Source organism: Euwallacea similis, chromosome 5 (genome assembly GCF_039881205.1).
Source record: "Euwallacea similis isolate ESF13 chromosome 5, ESF131.1, whole genome shotgun sequence".
In the NCBI taxonomy this organism is placed as follows: domain Eukaryota; kingdom Metazoa; phylum Arthropoda; class Insecta; order Coleoptera; family Curculionidae; genus Euwallacea; species Euwallacea similis.
In genome coordinates, this window is record NC_089613.1 from 5,867,318 (window position 1) to 5,887,685 (window position 20,368).

Here is a 20,368-nt window from a genome sequence, read left to right on the forward strand (position 1 = left end):
AAGTGTTAAATAGGTTTTAGTAACGAAAAAAAGTACGTCTCGTAGTCTCGTCGGAAACCGAATGTCACATAATATAAAAATGCATCAGGTTCACCCCAAATGCATATGTTTATCTTAAAAAGAATTAATAAACAACATTCCACATCCTTTTCATGCCTACAACCCTTCATTATTTTTCTCACACTTACAAATCTCCAATCACTTTCTTCACACTTACGTTAAAACGAATTGATAAACAAACCCTCATCTTTTATGATCAATGATTTATTATAATCATAAGAGTTGCAAATTTATTCTAAAAATATAAAAGAACAATAATAAATAATAACTACTTGGTATTTATAATAAATGATATGCAATTAATTTATAACACAAGCAAAAACTGAGACAGAAACGTTATAAATGCACTTGTTCACACAATCGAAAGTGCACGCTGTTCACAGTATACGGCGTTCAATGTAAATAATTTCGTGTTCATACCACCGAGCTGTTCATATTAACGCATGTTCACACTACCGCGATTGGACTGTATTGTTAAAGGATAATATGTTGAATCTGTGAATTCACAGCACTGCTATTTCAATTTATTCGACTGTATAATTAAAATATATATATATTTCTCAAACAATAACTAGTCAGATTCAGGTTCTGAACTTAAATTTTCGTTAGCGTTTACAATTATTGGCCCAATCTCGATATTTTCTAAGGCTTTTTCGGATATGCCATTTTTTAGTAATTTCTTCTGTATGTCATACACAATTTTCCCATACATTCACATTTCATTACTTCAATGCCCTCTCCCCACAATGCTTTTACTTCCTCATTGCTGTAACCATTTCTACCAATGTATTCGTTATAATGTAACTTCGCATTTGCTGAAATTCATTCTGTTGCATTAAAATTGCAATGGTAAAGGTGGCGTTACATGGTGCCAGTAACTTGTGCAAGTCACTAAAATCCAGTACTAAATTCAAGTTCCTTTAAGAAATTATAATTCGCACAATTCCAGTCATTTGTTCATATAATTTAACCTAAAACAAGGAAAGTTTCTTTGTTTTTTTTATTTTTGTAGTGTTTAATTTTTGAGACGCGTATTAACTTTATTCTTTAAATGATGAAATTAAGGCAAAAATGTGTCATACTTATGAAGAAACGCATGGTACCATGTGTTAAAATATTGATAGAGGAGTTAATTGATAGTTTGCAGAATGAGGTAGTAGCTATTCCCAATAAAAGAGTTTGGGTAGGAAAATGGTTGGCAAAAAGAAACACCCATGGTGCCTCTAACATGCTTTTACAAGAACTCGCCATTGAAAACACTTAAAAATACAGAAATTGTATGCGAATGTCACCTGCTTTATTTGATATACTTTTGACAAAAATATTGTCAACTATTCAGCGATGTAACACGATAATAAGAAGTGCTATACCGGCCAGAATAAAATTAGAGGAATCACTGTCATGACTGTAGAGACGCAATTGAATTCCTATATTTTTGGAGACGTTAAAATCGTGTATGTATTATTGCATCTTGATGAAGCTAAGGAGGAGCTTGTACTTTCGATATGTGCCATTCTAAAACGAATCAAAAGTTGCTGTATTTGATCTCGAACTGTAATGGCATGTGTAAGGAGCAATTTTTTTAACTGCTGTTACTCTTTTCCTGAAAATATTAAATTCAGTTTCTGATGTATCCAAAGAGCCCATACTTTGAATAGATGTAGCTAAAGAGGTCAAGTCTTTAACACAAGCAATAACTTCTTTGACTTTGGTTTTCCCAATTTTATGATGTTTTGGGGTAGGTTCTTCGCCAATATTAATTTTTTTTCTTTGCATTTTCTCCCGCTGCAGTTATTTTTTCGTGTATGGTCTGTTCGATTTCAGCTTGTAATGTCTGCGAATCGTTATCAACTCTTAATAAGTGTGAATTCTAAAAAATATTTAAAATGCCTTAAGAAATAATTTTTTTTCTTATGATGTTAAGTAATATGTTTTATTTGAAGTTCCAAAAAACGACACAGAATGGAAAGCCATTGAAAGCAATTTCAGTTATAGATGGAATTTTTCGGGATGTTATGGTGCCATTAATGGAAAGCACATAAATATCCAAGCCCCTGCGAATTGTAATAGCGACTATTTTAACTGTAAAGGTCGAAATGGTATCATTTTGATGATAGCTGTTGCAGATAGAAATTATAATTTTACGTATATTGACGTTGGTTGCAATGGACGGTCATCAGATGGAGGTGTTTTCGGACGGTGCTTCATGTTTGCTGCTTTAGAAAAAATATTTTACCCGATGGTGAATTTTTTATTGGAGACGACGCCTTCCTATTGAAACATTATCTCCTCAAACCATATTCAAAAAACATACTTACAGTTGAAATAAAGAATATTCAACTATAGACTGTCCCGTGCAAGAAGAATTGTCGAAAGTTGTTTTGGCATTTTAGTCTCCAGATTTCGAGTAATTCAGAAACCCATATCTTGTGAATTATCATCAGTAGATAAAATACAAAATACGTTTCAAAGTAAACAGGACTTTTTCAAAATAATAGCAACAATTTTTTTGTTACAACCGATTTATTTTATTCAAAATAGTCTCCCTCGCACTCCATACAGCGATTTGTACGGTCCCAAAAGCATGTTAAATGAGTGTTTTAGATCGTCAACCGGGATGTCGTTCAGGATGGTGATACAAGTCTTTTGGATGGTATTCATATCCTTGAAACGCTTCCCTTTTATTGGTAAATGCATTTTTCCGCAAAGGTAAAAGTCGCACGGTGCCAAATCAGGTGAATACGGGGAGTGGTTGATGGCAAAAATAAAATTTTTAATCAAAAAATCGATCACAACTGTTGATCGATGGGATGCCGCATTATCGTACAACAAACGCAAACTTCCTTCTTCCCGATATTCTCCGATATTCTGGGCGAACACGACGAATACGATGCACCAAACGCTTTAATACACCAACAAAGAACACCGCATTAACGGTTTGACCTGGTGGAATGAATTCTTTGTGGGCAATGCCCTTGAAATCGTAAAAGTAAATCAACAGTGTCTTCACTTTTGGCTTCTTCAAACGTAATTTTGGGGATTTGGTGCTTTCCACTCGGCACTTTGACGCTTCGTTCTGGATCACATTGAAAACACCACGTTTCATCATCAGTCACGATGTTATGAGTAGGCTTTGTCCTTCTTGGCCTGCTTAATGATGTCTTGTGAATGTTGAATTCTGAGCAATTTTTGTTCGTCAGTCAATTTATGCGGAATGAATCGTGCACACACCTTTCGTAAATCTAAATGTTCGGACAAAATGCGATAAATTAATGCTTTGGACATACTCAATTCCATTTCCATGAATTTCAATGAAGTTTTTGGCTGCTGTTTAATGGAACAACGCACAGTATCGATAGAATCTTCGGAGAACACGAATTTCTGTTGTCCAACATGTTGGTCATCATTTACCAGGAGTACAAGTATGAAATGCGGATTTTTTTGTTCGAAAAAACATGTTAAATTTGGAAGAATTTGGTTGTTTTCACCTTGCATTTTTTGCAATTGATCTTTTCCAACCGGCTTTCTTAACTTTCTTTTTCTTTCCACGATCATGGGTCACTTCTTTCACGAAGGAATCGTTATTTTCCATGATATTGTAAAATAGTAAATAAAGCAGCCACGTGTTTAAACAACAGCAGAGAGCTATAACTGTGTACGCGAATGAAAAGGGCTAAATTGCAAAATCGCTGCTTCGTTCAGTCAATTTAATTGGCTGGCATGGACAAGTCCGGGTTTGTTATTAACCCTTAACCTGACACGACCATATTTTGTAGCATAAACTGGCACCAAGAGTCTGCCAGACTCCCTTACGAATTTCATTTTTTATTTGTTTTTTTTCGATTACTGGCTTGGGAAATATTTGATAGTGTGAATTGAGAAAACTAGCTGTTAAAAAACATTAATCAACCTTATATTACATTAGTAACAAAATCGTATTATACAAAAAATAGTATTAAAAATTAAAAACTGTTTGTGTAACATTCTTCATACACTTTTTTTGCGTGGCTCAAACAGGATTCCTGCAAGGAGCACATGTATAGGCTGTCTTTCGTTTGATCCGAGGAGGGCATAATTTGCAATATTTTCTTACGGTGAGCTTATCTTCAACAACATCCCCTGTAGATAGCTGCTTAAATGGTACTTGTAGGATATCACATTTTCTTAATCTTATCGATGGAGGAATATGTAAATTATTCAGTTTTTCTTTCAAAAAAGGCGCTATCAAGGAATGTACTAAAAGTTTTACTAGGTTGTTCGGAAAGTAATTTCGTTTTTTTATGTGAAAATGAATGACAGTTTTCGTATAATAAACAAATGCTTTATTAAATTATATATTGGCCGTTCTGGTCCAACACCTTTTGCCATCTTTCTGGTAGTAGCATAATTCCACGCTCATAAAATTTTTTGTCTTTGCTGGCAAAAAACTGATCGAGGTGGTTTTTGACCTCATCATTTGAGATGAAAGTTTTACCGTCTAAAAAATTTTGGAGTGACCGGAACAAATAATAATCCGATGGTGCCAGGTCTGGAGAATATGGTGGGTGTGGCATTGTGTCCCATTCAAGCTGTAAAAGCTTTTGGCGAGTGACCAAACTTGTGTGAGGTCTCGCGTTGTCTTGGTGAAACACTACACCTTTTCTGTTGATTAGTTCGGGTCTTTTCTGTTGAAGTGCATCCTTCAGTTTGTCCAGCTGCTGGCAGTAGACTTCCGAATTAATCGTTGTGTTATCCGGTAAAAGCTCAAAAAAAACGATTCCTTTAAAATCCCACCAAACAGACAGCATCACCTTTTTTTGGTGAATATCGGCTTTGGAAATGGTTTGAGTCGATTCATCTTTTTTGCTCCATGACCTCTTGCGTTTGACGTTGTTGTATACAACCCATTTTTCGTCCCCAGTAATGATGCGCTTCAAAAACGGATCATTTTTGTCACGTTTGAGAAGCGAATCGCAGACGTCAATGCGGCGACACAGATTTCTCTCTGTGAGAACATGGGGAACCCATATATCGAGCTTCGAGGATAATCCCAGGCCTTTCAAGTGGTCATAAACTGTTGAATTCGATAAATTTAACTTCAATCCGATCTCACGTGTTGTTATTCGACGGTTCGCATCAACTAATGCCTTTATGGCGTCTTTATCAGCTTCAACCGGCCTTCCCGAACGTGGTGCATCTTCGACATCAAAATTGCCAGATCGAAATTTAGAGAACCAGTTCTGACACTGGCGTACTGTCAACACACCTTCTCCATACACATCGGTCAATTTCTTTCTGGCTTGAACAGCATTTTTACCCTTTCTGTAGTAAAACAGTAGGATATGTCGAAAATGCTGCTTATCGCTCTCCATATTTAAAAGGGCACCAACCAAAAACTACTGCGTAGAATTAATTGAAATGTTTCACACACAAGCCTTGTTATATGAGCTCTCAAAGCATATAAAAATTATATGGCTTAAGTGTGAGGTTAAGTGCAAAAAAATACCATTAAATCCTCTGTCGGGAAAAAACGAAATTACTTTCCGAACAACCTAATAGATATTTCATGCGATCAAGTTTGTCAGCATCTTTATATGAAGAAAAAAGAATATAACTGTGTACTCCACTTATATCAAAGAGGGTAAAAAAAAATTTCATCGGTCATCGATGAGATCTTCTGTTTGAAGTACAATGAAAGCTCCCACAAGCGGACACCGACGGTTCCGATATTTTTGTCCTTTTATGGGAGCTCTCCCTTTATGGGAAAGTTGGCAAAAGAAAATGGATAAATACAAAAATAAACAAAACTTATATTAAAAACTTGTAATATGTATAAGATTAAATCTAGTAATCTGAAAATACATATTATTATTATTAACACATTTTATAAATGTATTTTTTAAAATCTGAAATTTTTAATTGCTTAGTTTTTTTACACTTAGCTTCTAGATAACATTTTTCAAAATGCGTTTCAAGATTTTTTAAATATTCGAAAGCAGTGAAATCTTCTTTAGAAAATTTCTTTAGGCTTTTTATAGCTTGTATAGCTTCAGTACAGTCGGACAAACAATTATAAGACCAAGCGTTTTTGATCCATAAATTAATTCAAACTTAAAAAAAAAAGAATAATAAAGACAATTTTGGAATCTACATAAAAAAATACATTCAATAAAACAAACTGGAAAAAAAATATATTTATTTGAAAAAGTTATTCCATAGTAACGAAAATTATCAATCAATATAAGACCAAAGTATTTACTCTTTGTTAATAGCTAATTTTGTCACCGTTCTTTGAGATTAATTCAAAGATACTGTTGGGCATACTCTCTATTAAGTTATTTAAATAAGAATTTCGAATTTTTCTTCACTTCTCTTTCAAAATAGCACGCAATTCGTCGGCAGTTTCAAAATAGCAGGTATCAACAAAAACGCAACGAGATAAGTATCCCCAAAGATTTTTAATGGGGTTGCAATCGGGTGAGCATGCCGGCCAATCCATTACAACGATATCATCCACTTGTGAGTGCACGATTTCTATAAAGTGCTTTTGTTATATTGTTCAAATTCGCCAAAAGATTAAAGAAAATATTGTAACTATTTTCACGTGTCCATGAAATCGTTTGACGAAGTATATTGCAAATTAGAAAACCATTTAAAATTTTCTGATACAGTGAGAATATCAATTTCATCCGTTAAAAGTTTATGTGTATGTTTGAGGTAAGTAAAGTAATTACAATCTTTATTATAAAAATATAAATAATTAATACTTTCTTATTAAAAAAAAAGAACAAAATTAATGTCTTCATTTAAAAAAATATTTAATTCCCCAAAAATGATAAGCAAATATAAAAATTTATTGTAATAATAAATATAAAAAATACTTATTCACAAAATCTCATCGTTGAACTGTATCTCAGAGAGCTGTAATAAGTCGGGCGATAGTTTGGATTTCCATATTTCGGTGCAGGCAAACGAACTCCAGTAGTATCTAAAGGATTAATTGATGACTGATCTGAATAGATGTTGTATGATGTCGATGGCTTTGATGGGTAATTCTGTATTGACACTGGTTCAATTTGATAAGTTGGTTAATGAAGTGCTAGGTTTTTCATTTGAATTATCATACGAGGGGCTTCAGATCTAAATTGTAATGTTTGAATCTCGTTAAAATTTCTGAGCGTTGATAAAAATGAAATAAAAATGGTCTTATGATGATTATCTCGGTCACTTTTCGTTCCATTATCAAAGAATGCTATTAGTTTATTATATAACGAATCACTTTTCTTTAGCTTTTTTCTTGGAAAATTTGATGTCTGCGGATCTTTAATCATAACAGTTTCCATACCTCTTTTTTCCTCGGATTCTGTCATAGGCTCGGCAGTACTGTTTTCTTCTAAACATGTTACATCTAAGCTTGTCAATTCTAAAACAAGAGTGTATTTAAATTATTTCAGAGCACAAAAACAATTTTACCTTACTCATTTAAGTTCATGATTCTATTCAAAAATTTTAACTTATCAAAATTAATCATATATTTTCGTATCGTTTTGGCACCATCCCGACTTTTAAGCTTAGCTCGATCTGTTACATAGGCATCTCTAGCTCTTTTCGACCTCTTGTGGATTATTAATACTGCAAAATAACGATATTATTTATCAAAAAAAAAAAAACAAATTTTAGGTACTTAGCGGGTGGCAATGCTTTTAGCAATTTGCATTACGGCTGTAGACTTAGAATTTCAACTATTAGCGGCATTTGTACAGTTGGTGTGCGACAAAATATGGGAAGTAATGAAAACTGAATATTTGCCGGAACCAACTAAAGAAAAATGGCTGGACATAGCTTCCCATTTTGAAAATGATGCCAACTTCCCACATCGCATTGGTGCATTGGTGCACCAAGCATATCAGAATAATTAAACCCATTAAAAGCGATTCTCTATGTTTTAACTATAAAAGTTACTTTTCTTTGGTGTTTCTCCCCATGCGTGATGCAAATTATTGTTTTACATATATAGATGTTGGTGCCTTCGGCAAGTTTTTAGATTCTAATGTATTTGTAAATAGTACATTTTGGAACAGATTTCAAAATAATTTGTTAAATATTGCAGAAAATCAGCCCCTTCCCGGGTATAGTGAACACAAACCTTCCCTTATGTAATTGTTGGTGATGAGGCACTTCACCTCACTCCTCATCTGTTGCGTCCATATGCAAGAAAAAATTTTAACTACAAAAAGAAAGTCTTCAATTATCGTCTAACTGTTGCTAGATACTATATTAAATGTACATTCGGGATTCTATTAAACAATTAGGGCACATTTTATTGACCTATAAATGTCTCCTTTCAACTTGCTAAAGAATTGTTAAAACCTCTTGCATCTTACATAATTTTGTATGTACTCGGGATGGGTATGCATTTCATCATATTCTTCAGTGTTAAGCATATTTCTGCTATTAATGCAACATTAAGAAATGTACAGTATAGAATAGGCTATAGTGTAAGAGATGCTTTCGCAAACTATTTGGTCAGCCTTGCTGGAAAAGTGTCTTGGCAGGATTTAAAAATAAATACAACAAAGAATATAGACAAAGAATAGAATCTGTATTTCGTAGAAGAGTTATATTTAAATGAGTTCAATGTTTTTCTAACTTGTAATAAAAAATGGAAATTTAGAAAAAATATATGGATTTTATTTACCGATTTAAAAGATAACCTGAGATTATTGTTACTTACCTGCTTTTTGCTTATCTTTTTCGGTCAGTTTTTCAAAGTCTTCCACTACAACTTTCGCTACTCCCCGATAAGCTTTATTTTTAACGTCTCTGTTTTTATAATCTTCGTTGGATACATCCCAGATGCACTTGCGAACTTCTATCGAACAAATTAGGATTTTCTTGCCTATTTTAAATTTATTCATGATCGTTTTTATGTCTTTTTATGTAAAATGTAGTAAAGAAACATAAAAATACAGGAATTTATTAGACTGTAAAATTTTACGTTGCCTGCTGATCTCCTACGCAACTGACCATTAGTGCATATGTGAAGATTCTCATTTACACAATGGCCCGTAAGCGCGCTAATGATACCAACAGCCATCGTAGCAATTTGTACGAACTGATCATACGGGCCCCATGTGAAAATGTTCATATGGATACATGGTACTTGGCGGTACAACCTGATCGTCCGTCTGGACCATACGATCCATGTTCTAAGTTTCTCTAGTAAATGCTCTAAAATGTTCTAAGTTGCAAAAAGTTAAATTCGAGTTATGGAAAATTCTAATTACAGAACAATACGCTCAATTATGTAAGTACATATGAAGACTGCACGGGAAAACGGGAAGAGTTAAAAAAAGCTAATTTTCGAGAAAACGCGATTAAAAATTTAAAACGTTATAAAAAAATGTCTATTAAGAAGTAAATCTTTATTTCTTACACAAAATAAACTTAAAGTTCTACATACCGTTGCGGAAAAAAGTACAGTAGATTTTGGTTATAACAAACCTGAAAAATACTACAAAATGGGTTCGTTATAACCTATAATATAGTTACAAATTTGAATTTTTTATTCTTTAATGTAACTTAACTCATAAACATTAATCTTTACTTAAAAAACCTGTAGTCTTTGTTTGCACATGCTCACTTGAAAAATACATTTTATCTAAATAATTTTCAACATTGGAAAAATTGTTCTATATTTCTTGTGGAGTAGATTGGAACTCTAGAAAACTCCTAATTTCTGACATTTTTTGGACCATTTCATGAAGAGAAGGAACAGAATACGTAGGATCTTCATCAGAATTGTTATCAGTTTCTTCTACGTCACTTTGAATTTGCTCTGAAGAAAGTGATTCCATGATTTGTTCATCAGTCAAAATATCTCTGGCTTCTAGGTCATCATTAATTTTGACATATTTTTCAAAACTGAAATGTTCAAAATGTTCACTTTCTAGTGAGTGTTGTGCTTCAGTGCCCAGAACACAATCGGGATCGTCTGTGAGCTTCTCTAACCATTTCGAAAGTGGAAGATCATCATTTGCGTCGAATTCACATTCATTTTGGCAAAATCCCCCATGCTTAAAATAATTGGATGTGATTTTAGCGCTGACTTGCTGCTAAGTCATATGAATAAAATTCACAGCATCTAGAAGATTCGCTGAAAACTTTCTACCATCATCCATTGCTTCGATTAGCTTCATCAAGCGAATTTTTCTACAATAACTTTTCCATGAGCGAGTAACCCCCTAGTCCATTGGCTGAAGTTTTGAACTTGTATTGAGCGGCATAAAAATCAATTTTGTGAATCTGAGATCTACCTTAGAGTGAGCTGGACAGTTATCAACTAGTAGCACAATTTTTCTATTTTTTCGGCTTAGTTCGTTATCCCATTCTTGAAGTTCATTAGCAAAAATTTCCGACGTCATCCAGCCTCAGTTGTTGAATTTATATTTCACGGGTAATTGTTTGTTTTTAAAACATCTAGATTTACTGGATTTACCAATAATCAATAATTTCCTTTTTTTGGTTCCAGACATATTTGCGGCTACTAGAATGGTAATTCGATCTTTCGATAATTTTCCACCAGAACACGATTCACCCACGAACCTCAAGGTTCTCAGGGGCTAATTTGAAAAAGAGGCCGGTTTCATCGGCATTAAATATATCATCTGATTTATAGCCTCGTTGAATGTTTGGCCACACATCAGTTAATCATTCACTAACTACGTTTTTGTTAACTACAGCAGATTCTCTAACAATTTTATCAACAGTAATATGTTAGACTTATTTCACAACCGTTTAAGTAAAACTAGGGTTTTATGTATAAAGATAGCATGTATTCTCTGCCACTCTTCTCATACAACACTGTCCCTTCTCCTATTTTACCTCCGATCAGGGGCACTTATCCCTATCCCTCAACTAACACCTCTTCCCAGCTATCTACCACTTAATCTATGGTGTTATGGTATTTGCCCAGGTTGAACTTTCCAAGAATTCATAGTTATGTACTTGTCCTCTTGTTCTTTCTGCCCAGATGTTATGTACTAGGTTGTTCGGAAAGTAATTTCGTTTTTTTATGTGAAAATGAATGACAGTTTTCGTATAATAAACAAATGCTTTATTAAATTATATATTGGCCGTTCTGGTCCAACACCTTTTGCCATCTTTCTGGTAGTAGCATAATTCCACGCTCATAAAATTTTTTGTCTTTGCTGGCAAAAAACTGATCGAGGTGGTTTTTGACCTCATCATTTGAGATGAAAGTTTTACCGTCTAAAAAATTTTGGAGTGACCGGAACAAATAATAATCCGATGGTGCCAGGTCTGGAGAATATGGTGGGTGTGGCATTGTGTCCCATTCAAGCTGTAAAAGCTTTTGGCGAGTGACCAAACTTGTGTGAGGTCTCGCGTTGTCTTGGTGAAACACTACACCTTTTCTGTTGATTAGTTCGGGTCTTTTCTGTTGAAGTGCATCCTTCAGTTTGTCCAGCTGCTGGCAGTAGACTTCCGAATTAATCGTTGTGTTATCCGGTAAAAGCTCAAAAAAAACGATTCCTTTAAAATCCCACCAAACAGACAGCATCACCTTTTTTTGGTGAATATCGGCTTTGGAAATGGTTTGAGTCGATTCATCTTTTTTGCTCCATGACCTCTTGCGTTTGACGTTGTTGTATACAACCCATTTTTCGTCCCCAGTAATGATGCGCTTCAAAAACGGATCATTTTTGTCACGTTTGAGAAGCGAATCGCAGACGTCAATGCGGCGACACAGATTTCTCTCTGTGAGAACATGGGGAACCCATATATCGAGCTTCGAGGATAATCCCAGGCCTTTCAAGTGGTCATAAACTGTTGAATTCGATAAATTTAACTTCAATCCGATCTCACGTGTTGTTATTCGACGGTTCGCATCAACTAATGCCTTTATGGCGTCTTTATCAGCTTCAACCGGCCTTCCCGAACGTGGTGCATCTTCGACATCAAAATTGCCAGATCGAAATTTAGAGAACCAGTTCTGACACTGGCGTACTGTCAACACACCTTCTCCATACACATCGGTCAATTTCTTTCTGGCTTGAACAGCATTTTTACCCTTTCTGTAGTAAAACAGTAGGATATGTCGAAAATGCTGCTTATCGCTCTCCATATTTAAAAGGGCACCAACCAAAAACTACTGCGTAGAATTAATTGAAATGTTTCACACACAAGCCTTGTTATATGAGCTCTCAAAGCATATAAAAATTATATGGCTTAAGTGTGAGGTTAAGTGCAAAAAAATACCATTAAATCCTCTGTCGGGAAAAAACGAAATTACTTTCCGAACAACCTAATATATACCGTGTCCCTAGCAAATACCATGACGTTTTTTAAATCCTTCTATCCAACTTTTGGAACATGAAAAATCACTAGTGTCGATTTGCTTCCCTATTTTATTGGCTTTCTTCTGAAGAACATGGCCCGTGATAGTCACATTTTCGTGCCTTTCTTGATTAAACCACAATAGCAGACCCTTATCCACTTCCTCCCGACTAGATTTTTTTAGTTTCTTGAGGTTAGGATCCATTTTGTTGGTGGACAATGTAATCGCATCACGCTGTTTCCAAATAGAACCAACTGTTGATTTTGAAAGTTCCCTATTTTTGCAAATATCACTCTGTTCCACACCATTTGTAATTTTTTGTATTATTTCATGTTGGCAAATGAATTTTCGGAAGAAGGGAAACACTTAAATCCCGGGCTAAATTTATTACAGCACGAAAAATAACTACAAGAACTCAAAGGTAGTATCCTCTTGCCGGGACCAGATTGCCTTCCATTCCGGGTTCCATCCCTCCCCTTTACCCGACATCGCCCCACAACTCCCAATATAAGTGGGTTCATCTGCTTATTTTCATTTTCTTCGTTTTGCTAGAACCTTACATGTTGATAACATCTCGTAGCCAGATTTTTTAAATAATGTATAATTTATTAACGAAACAAAACTGTGAAATAGCAAAAGTAAATTATGTTGGAACAAGTATAAAATGCAATAGAAAAAAAGTATTTAAACAAATTCTACGAAGTACAATATAATAAACAAACAACTGTTCTAATATTTTGTTGAGTATCCTCGAGACTTTATAACAGCTTCTAACCGTCTAGACATACAATGAATTAAATTTTTAGTAACTTCTGGGGAGGTACTCATCCATGAGTCCATTAACTCCCTCTTCAAATCGGTACGGTTCTCTATGAGTTTTTTGCGAATTTTTCTGTCCAATTCTTCCCACAAATGTTCAATAACATTCACGTCAGGTGATTGCGGGGGTGTTTCCAATACATGGAGAGTATTGTAAAGAAGCCATTCCCTTACTAATCGCGATTTGTGCTTAGGATCGTTATCTTGTTGAAAATGATAACGTCCTTCTAGATTCAATTTAATGGCACTTTGACGCAAATTGCTCTTCAACATGTCTTAATAAGAGTATTGGTTCATAATACCATTTATGAATACAAGGTTTCCAACTCCATTTGCCGCCATACATCCCCATACCATCACATTACCTCCTCCATGTTTGACTGTAGGCTGAAGGTTTTCCTTATTTGGAGCTGTACCTTTCTTTCCCCAAACTAATTTTCGTCCATCCGATCCCCAAACCCTAAATTTTCTTTTGTTCGAAAAGTTTCCCAAAATTGATTTAACTTGTGTTTGTGAGCATTTGCGAAATCTAATCGCTTTTTTCTATTCACATTATTAATTTTTAATTTAATATTAAATAATAAATTAAGTTTACGACGTGCAGTACAAGCTTTGCGCCCTTCCTTTTCCAATTTGTTTCTGTTACCACCTCCATATTTAACTGTTTTAATGGTGTGTTTTGGTAATAATTCCTGGTTGCGTGGTCTTCTGATATAGTGTCTCCCATCAGATCCCATTAGATTTATTTTTGTTTCATCACCCCATCAAATATAGCGCTATTTTTTAGTCCCTCTTCACCATCCCAATTCAAATTATCCCGAGGCAAATTTTGAACGTTGCTTAATATTCTTGGAGGATAACAAAGGATCTTTTCTGGGTATTCTGCCGTGTAAATTATTTATCTGAAACCTTCTTCGAATAGTTCTTATACTTATTTCCAAACCTAGTTCAGTTTTAATACTGATAGACGTCTTGAAGGGATCTTTTTTGGGGACTCGAACAATTTGCCTGTCCGTATGAGGACTTGTTTTCCTCCTCGCTCCACGATTTTCCCGATTTGGTGGTTTTCTTATAGCATTTTCAACCATTTTTTTTAAGCACCCGATAAGTCTTGCAATTTCTCTTAGCGATTTTCCCTCTTTCCGTAATGTTAAAATTGCCACTTTTTCTTTTGTCATGCAATGAACGCCATGGTCCATTTTTATCTAAGTTTTCTTCAGTATTTCACTAAATATTAAAAAGGAAATCACGGTGATAACGGAGAAAACGACATGTGCAAACTTGAAGGAACACTAGTTCTATGTATTTTATTTTTCACGTCTCTATTTTAACCCTAGAATACCGGAGTGTTGTCACCAAACGTGATTACCGGACTGTCGTAAATTTTACGATCTTAAACAAAAACTGTGATATGGCCTAAATCTTTATTCAAAAAAAATCTATAAAACTCAAAAAAACTCTCTTTATGTCATATAAACAAATTTAATGTTAATTTGCAGCACAATTTCTGCAAACATTCCCTCGGTGTTCACCACAAATTGGTTGACTACATGTATTGCAGTAAACGGTCGTCATACGTCGTCTTTTGCTTGAACAGTAAAAACACATTTTCCTTTTTTTTTGTTGAGGCTTACCCAGTTCAGGCTCCACAGAAATTGCAGGAATATTAAGAATGGCGCTAATATCTGCACGAATATCGCGACGCAAAGTTTTGGTACTAATTCTTTGTCTCATCCATGGTTCAGCAAGGCTGTAGCTCAAATCTATCATGAACTGGTAGCGTGAAACTGGTTTTTGGCCTTTCTTCAACATATTGGAACAATACAGAACATATGAGTTGATAGAGGCCATATTTAGCATCCCATAAAACACACATAAAGGCCATCTTTTGGTTTTTCTGTTACAATTGATGTTGGAACACATTTGGTCAAATGTATCTACTCCGGCTTTTGTCTCGTTGTAATTTTGTATAATTGCTGGTTTGTGTGTTCCTTCTATGATTTCTGCACCCTGATGCATAGTTGAAAGTAACAAAACTACTTTTTTTTTTTTTGGCATGTAAGACAGCAGAGTTTTTTGCTGATCAAAACAGAACATTGAAGTGTTTGTGTTACGATTCTCTAGATCCAACAATTCTGGAGGAATTTCTCTTTTGTTTTTACGTAGTGTTCCTATAATTGTTATTTTATACGGATCCTTCAACAATTGATCAGCTAAACTAACTGAAGTAAACCAGTTGTCCATGGTAACATTTCTATTGCTACCATGGACCGACTTTGTGAGCTTCTTTACGTAGTATTCAGCAAGCGGTAATCCATTAGTCGGTGTTTTTTTTCCCAAATAAGGACTTGCATCTATCATATATTTTGTTGATGAATCACACACCATCACAATTTTGATGCCATATTTGGCCGGCTTGTTGGGGATGTACATCTTGAATGGGCAACGTCCACGAAATCCTAAAAGCTGTTCGTCAATTGTTAAATAGGATGATGGCGCATATGAAGTTCTGCAAGTCTCCATAAACATATCCCATATTTCCCGAATATGCGCGAAAGGATCAAGAGTTTTCCTTTCTTGTCTTGTTTCCTTGGAATCGAATCTAAGACAATTCACTAGAAAGTTGAAGCGATCACAACTCATGCAGGCTCGATAAAATCTACCGGAAATATTGGAGTCAAACATATGTTTGGCAGACAAATGATTATCCTTCTTCGCAGCGGAAAGGATCAAAATTGAAAACAAGCCTTTTAGTTCTTCTTTTGTAATTTTAGATACATTAGAATGACATTTATAGTGTTTCGCCTGCCTAGAGATTTCTTTATTGGTGTGTTTAACAACAATGTCAATTATGTTTTCAGAAAAAAAATGTAAAAAACAGTCTTCTACATTATTAAACTGCCTTGCTTGGCCTTTAGGACCTGATAAAAAATGTATAATGTTTCTAGATGTTGTCCTTCGTCCTCTGACCGGCAATTTTGCAGACCACCTATGACCATTCTTTCCAAGCAACTTCATTTTCTTGGGTTTAATTATGTAGCTGTTTATTCCAGACTTTGTAGGTTGCGATTGATTTGAACTGGTCTCAACCATAACTTCTTCACCTTCTTTTTGACAGTTTTCTTGTAAAGTATTTGGTGACTTGGGTTGTAATGAAACAACTGCTACATCAAATTCATCATCTGACGCATCCGAGTTAGGTGCTTCCAGCTCTAAATTGTCTTCCTCCCAGTCACTTCCACTTTCCTCAAAAGGATTTGGATCACTGTCTTCTCCATTCATAATTCGCTTTATCTCCTCCGTCAATTGCACTTTAGTCAATGATTTTCGCGATGCCATTTTGCTAAAAAAATATTATAAAAAAACACAACCTAAGACAATATTTTACCTTACCACAAAATTCTAAATGTGTACAGCTGATTTGGAAATCGTCATACGTTAATACCGGACTATCGTCAAAACTACGATAATTCAGCAAAAAATCCGTCACTGCGTAAAACAAAGCGCATTCGCACACATCACTGTCTAGGTAAACACTAATTAAGAGGGTACTGAAAATATCGTTTTGCTGAATTGGCTGAAAATATCCAAACATCGTCGATTTGAAACGCGCGTCGTAAAATTAACGAGTGACCGGTAATCTAGGGTTAATGACCAGACAAATTGAAACCAAACAAGACCAAACAAGTTTAAATTTTCATCGTGTTCGCTTATAATTTTCGTTTCGGTACGCATTTGAAATAATTCCCATTGAACATGCATAGGAATTATATAGAGGTTCATCAAAATGTTTCTAAAAAGTTGTAGCGTTCAATTTTACCAAAAGTATCAGCTGGCTCTATTTCAATGGCCACCACTGTATATAAATAAAACAAATTCGGGGATTCCCCTTCATTCTCTCAGTTTATGGTCGGGGATTCCCCTTCATTCTCTCAGTTTATGGTCGGGGATTCCCCTTCATTCTCTCAGTTTATGGTCGGGGATTCCCTGCGCCATTCACGTGCTATTTAAGTCCGAATTAAGGGAACCGTAGTGAATCCGGACTACAAGGCACATAATGGAAATTTGCATTTTTTCAATGTCGTCAGGACTACAAGGACATTCGGATACGGGGGGTTCGGATTAGGGGAGCTTTACTATACTTTTTTGGCAACTAAAAATAATTGGTACCTGAGACTGGAAAAGGTATGTATTTTTTGCACTTGCAGTGGCTCAAAGTGAAAATGATACACCTGCACGGAACTCATTATCTATTAGCAAATTGTTATTTACTAAACAATAATCTAAAGTACAAGTTTTAATATATTAAGCTACATCTGTTCTACAATATGCACAAGTAAAAACAAAAAAAATAATTCTTACATAGGAGAAAAAATAAATAAATTCCACTTACGTTCAAAACGCATCTCAAAATTAAAATGATACACGTCTTTTTTACCAGTTTTACTAATAAATTAATATCTGGTTGGTAGGCCTTTAGATAAGATTACTTCTCGAAGACGATTGGGGATGGATTCTACCAACTTTTTTGTGAAATCGGGGGAAATTTTCTCCCATTCTTCAAGAAGAGCGCGCTTTAATTGGTCTTTATTGGAAATTACGTGTTTCCTAATTTCTACTTCCAATTTAGACCACAGATTTTCAATAACATTAAGGTCGGGTGATTGTGGTGGTGTTTTTATAACGTGCGGACAGTTATATAACAGCCACTCTTTCACAATTTGGGCGCTGTGCTTCGGATCGTTATCCTGATAGAATATAAAATTGTTGGAAATACCTAATTTTTCTACGCTGCATTGCAAATTTTGCCGTAGTATGTTCAAATACACGTTCTTGTCCATAATGCCATCTATAAAATGCAGTTTGCCCGTTCCAGCACTGGACATACAGCCCCAAACCATCACACTTCCTCCGCCGTGTTTAACAGTGGCTCTTAAATTGGCTTTTTTTAGGGCTTCATTGGGCTTTCTCCATATACACTGGCCCGCAATATTCTTGGTACCCTTCCATCAAACGTATATTATTGCCTATTTCTTTTTAACAACTAGTATAATTTTTATTTACACTTTACATATTAATTCATACACTTCTGCTACATTAAATAATATAACTAATTAAAGATATAATTATCGGCATGTTAAGAAAAAAATACATTTTCGTCCGGCGGGCAAAATGCAACCTCGCAAAAGTCTTGGTACCTATAACAGAGTAAAGTTATATTTATGGTACATATAATTATTAGTACCCTGTTGGGTACCCCTTTAATTTTATAACTTGTAATAGCCTATTTGGCATTGAATGAACAAGTTTTTTTGTTACATCAGCGGTTATCTTAGACCATTCCTCCAAAATAATCCGTTTTAGACATTCTTTATTTTGAATATGGTGCTGACGAATTTTAGACTCTAAAACACTCCATAAATGTTCAATCGGGTTTAAGTCTGGACTCTGAGGAGGTGTTTCCAACAAATGAGGGGTATTATATATGAGCCATTGACGTACATTGTATGCCTTATGTTTGGGGTCGTTGTCTTGCTGGAAGTAAACATCCTCAGCAAGCCCTAACTTTTGGGCACTTTGCTTTAAATGTTGAGATACACTTTATGATCCATGATTCCCTCTATTATATAAATATTACCGACTCCAGCTGCTGACATACAACCCCAAACCATGACACCGCCACCTCCATGTTTCACGGTTTTAATAGTGTTGCTTGGACTCAATGCCGTATTTGACTTTCGCCACACTTTTATGCATCCATCAGATCCAAAAACATTAAATCGACTTTCGTCTGACCAAATCACTTTATCCCAGAAGTCAGGAGAAGAATTTTTGTACTCCTGAGCAAATTTCAATCTCTTCAACCTATTCTGCTTACTAACATATGGCTTCTTGCGAGGAGTACAACTTTTAAAACCACCTCGATGTAATACTCGACGAATTGTATCTTCATGCACTATCTTTCCATATTGTTGCTGCAACTCAGCAGCAATTTTTGGAGCACTTTGGTTGGGATTCTTTTTGACTTCCATGAGTATCCATCTTTCCTCTCGTTGCGTTAACTTCCGTGGGCGGCCCGTTCGAACTTTATTTTGAATTCTTCCTTCAGTATTATGTCGATTAATAACTTTTTGAATTGTGGATTTACTTCTTTTCAAAATATTTCCAATTTCAGTATAGGATTTTCCTTCTTTATGCAAATTTATTGCAATTTTGCGTTCACTAATATTTAATTCTGTTCGTGCCATTTTAAAGTTAACAGAAGCAAACTTAAACTGATAACAAATTTGATTTCAACATACTATGTACATATTTAGACCTACCTTGGCTGTTCCTTCTTTTTTTTTGCAATATCATCAAAAATAAAAATAAAAATAAACATACTTTAGTACCAAGTAGAGTACCAAGACTTTTGCGAGGTTGCATTTTGCCCGCCGGACGAAAATGTATTTTTTTCTTAACATGCCGATAATTATATCTTTAATTAGTTATATTATTTAATGTAGCAGAAGTGTATGAATTAATATGTAAAGTGTAAATAAAAATTATACTAGTTGTTAAAAAGAAATAGGCAATAATATACGTTCGATGGAAGGGTACCAAGACTATTGCGGGCCAGTGGACATACTATATAAATTATTTCTAAATAATCATTTGTTTTATTGTAAATTGGAAAACTAGTTTTGTCTATCTACTTTTGACCACTACTGTATGTTGGTTATCGGTTAGATTCGAATGTGGCATAACAGGTGGTTTGGATGGGTATCCAACAATTTTACACTATACTTTACACTTTATACTGCACCAAACAGCTAAATCGTTTCCAATTTTACTAATGCTTCTCTTTTCCGAATCACCTCGAGCTTGTTCTACTGCCTAGACAAAAGTGCGTTAAAAGAATATTATAGTTTACAGTGACGGAAATCCCCAAAGTCAGATGATGATGCCAAATGTACAGACATCATCAATTCGGGCATAAAACGCCAGCACGTCCTCCAGAGTATCTCTTCATAATGTTTAGAAGCATACCGCCATTGCCCTTTCTGCAAACTAAACACGCTGCATAATGGTTTCTAGCACCTTTTGACTTGTTCTACAACTTTAATATTTGTAGCCTTTTTTCTCTTGATGAATTCAACGGAAGCACTCAAA

The 20,368-nt window shown here is 35.0% G+C and overlaps 1 pseudogene; it reads left to right on the forward strand.

Annotated features, from left to right (window-relative positions):
- Positions 1-948: 948 nt before the first annotated feature.
- Positions 949-8,698, forward strand: LOC136409050 (uncharacterized; annotated as a pseudogene).
- Positions 8,699-20,368: the final 11,670 nt, after the last annotated feature.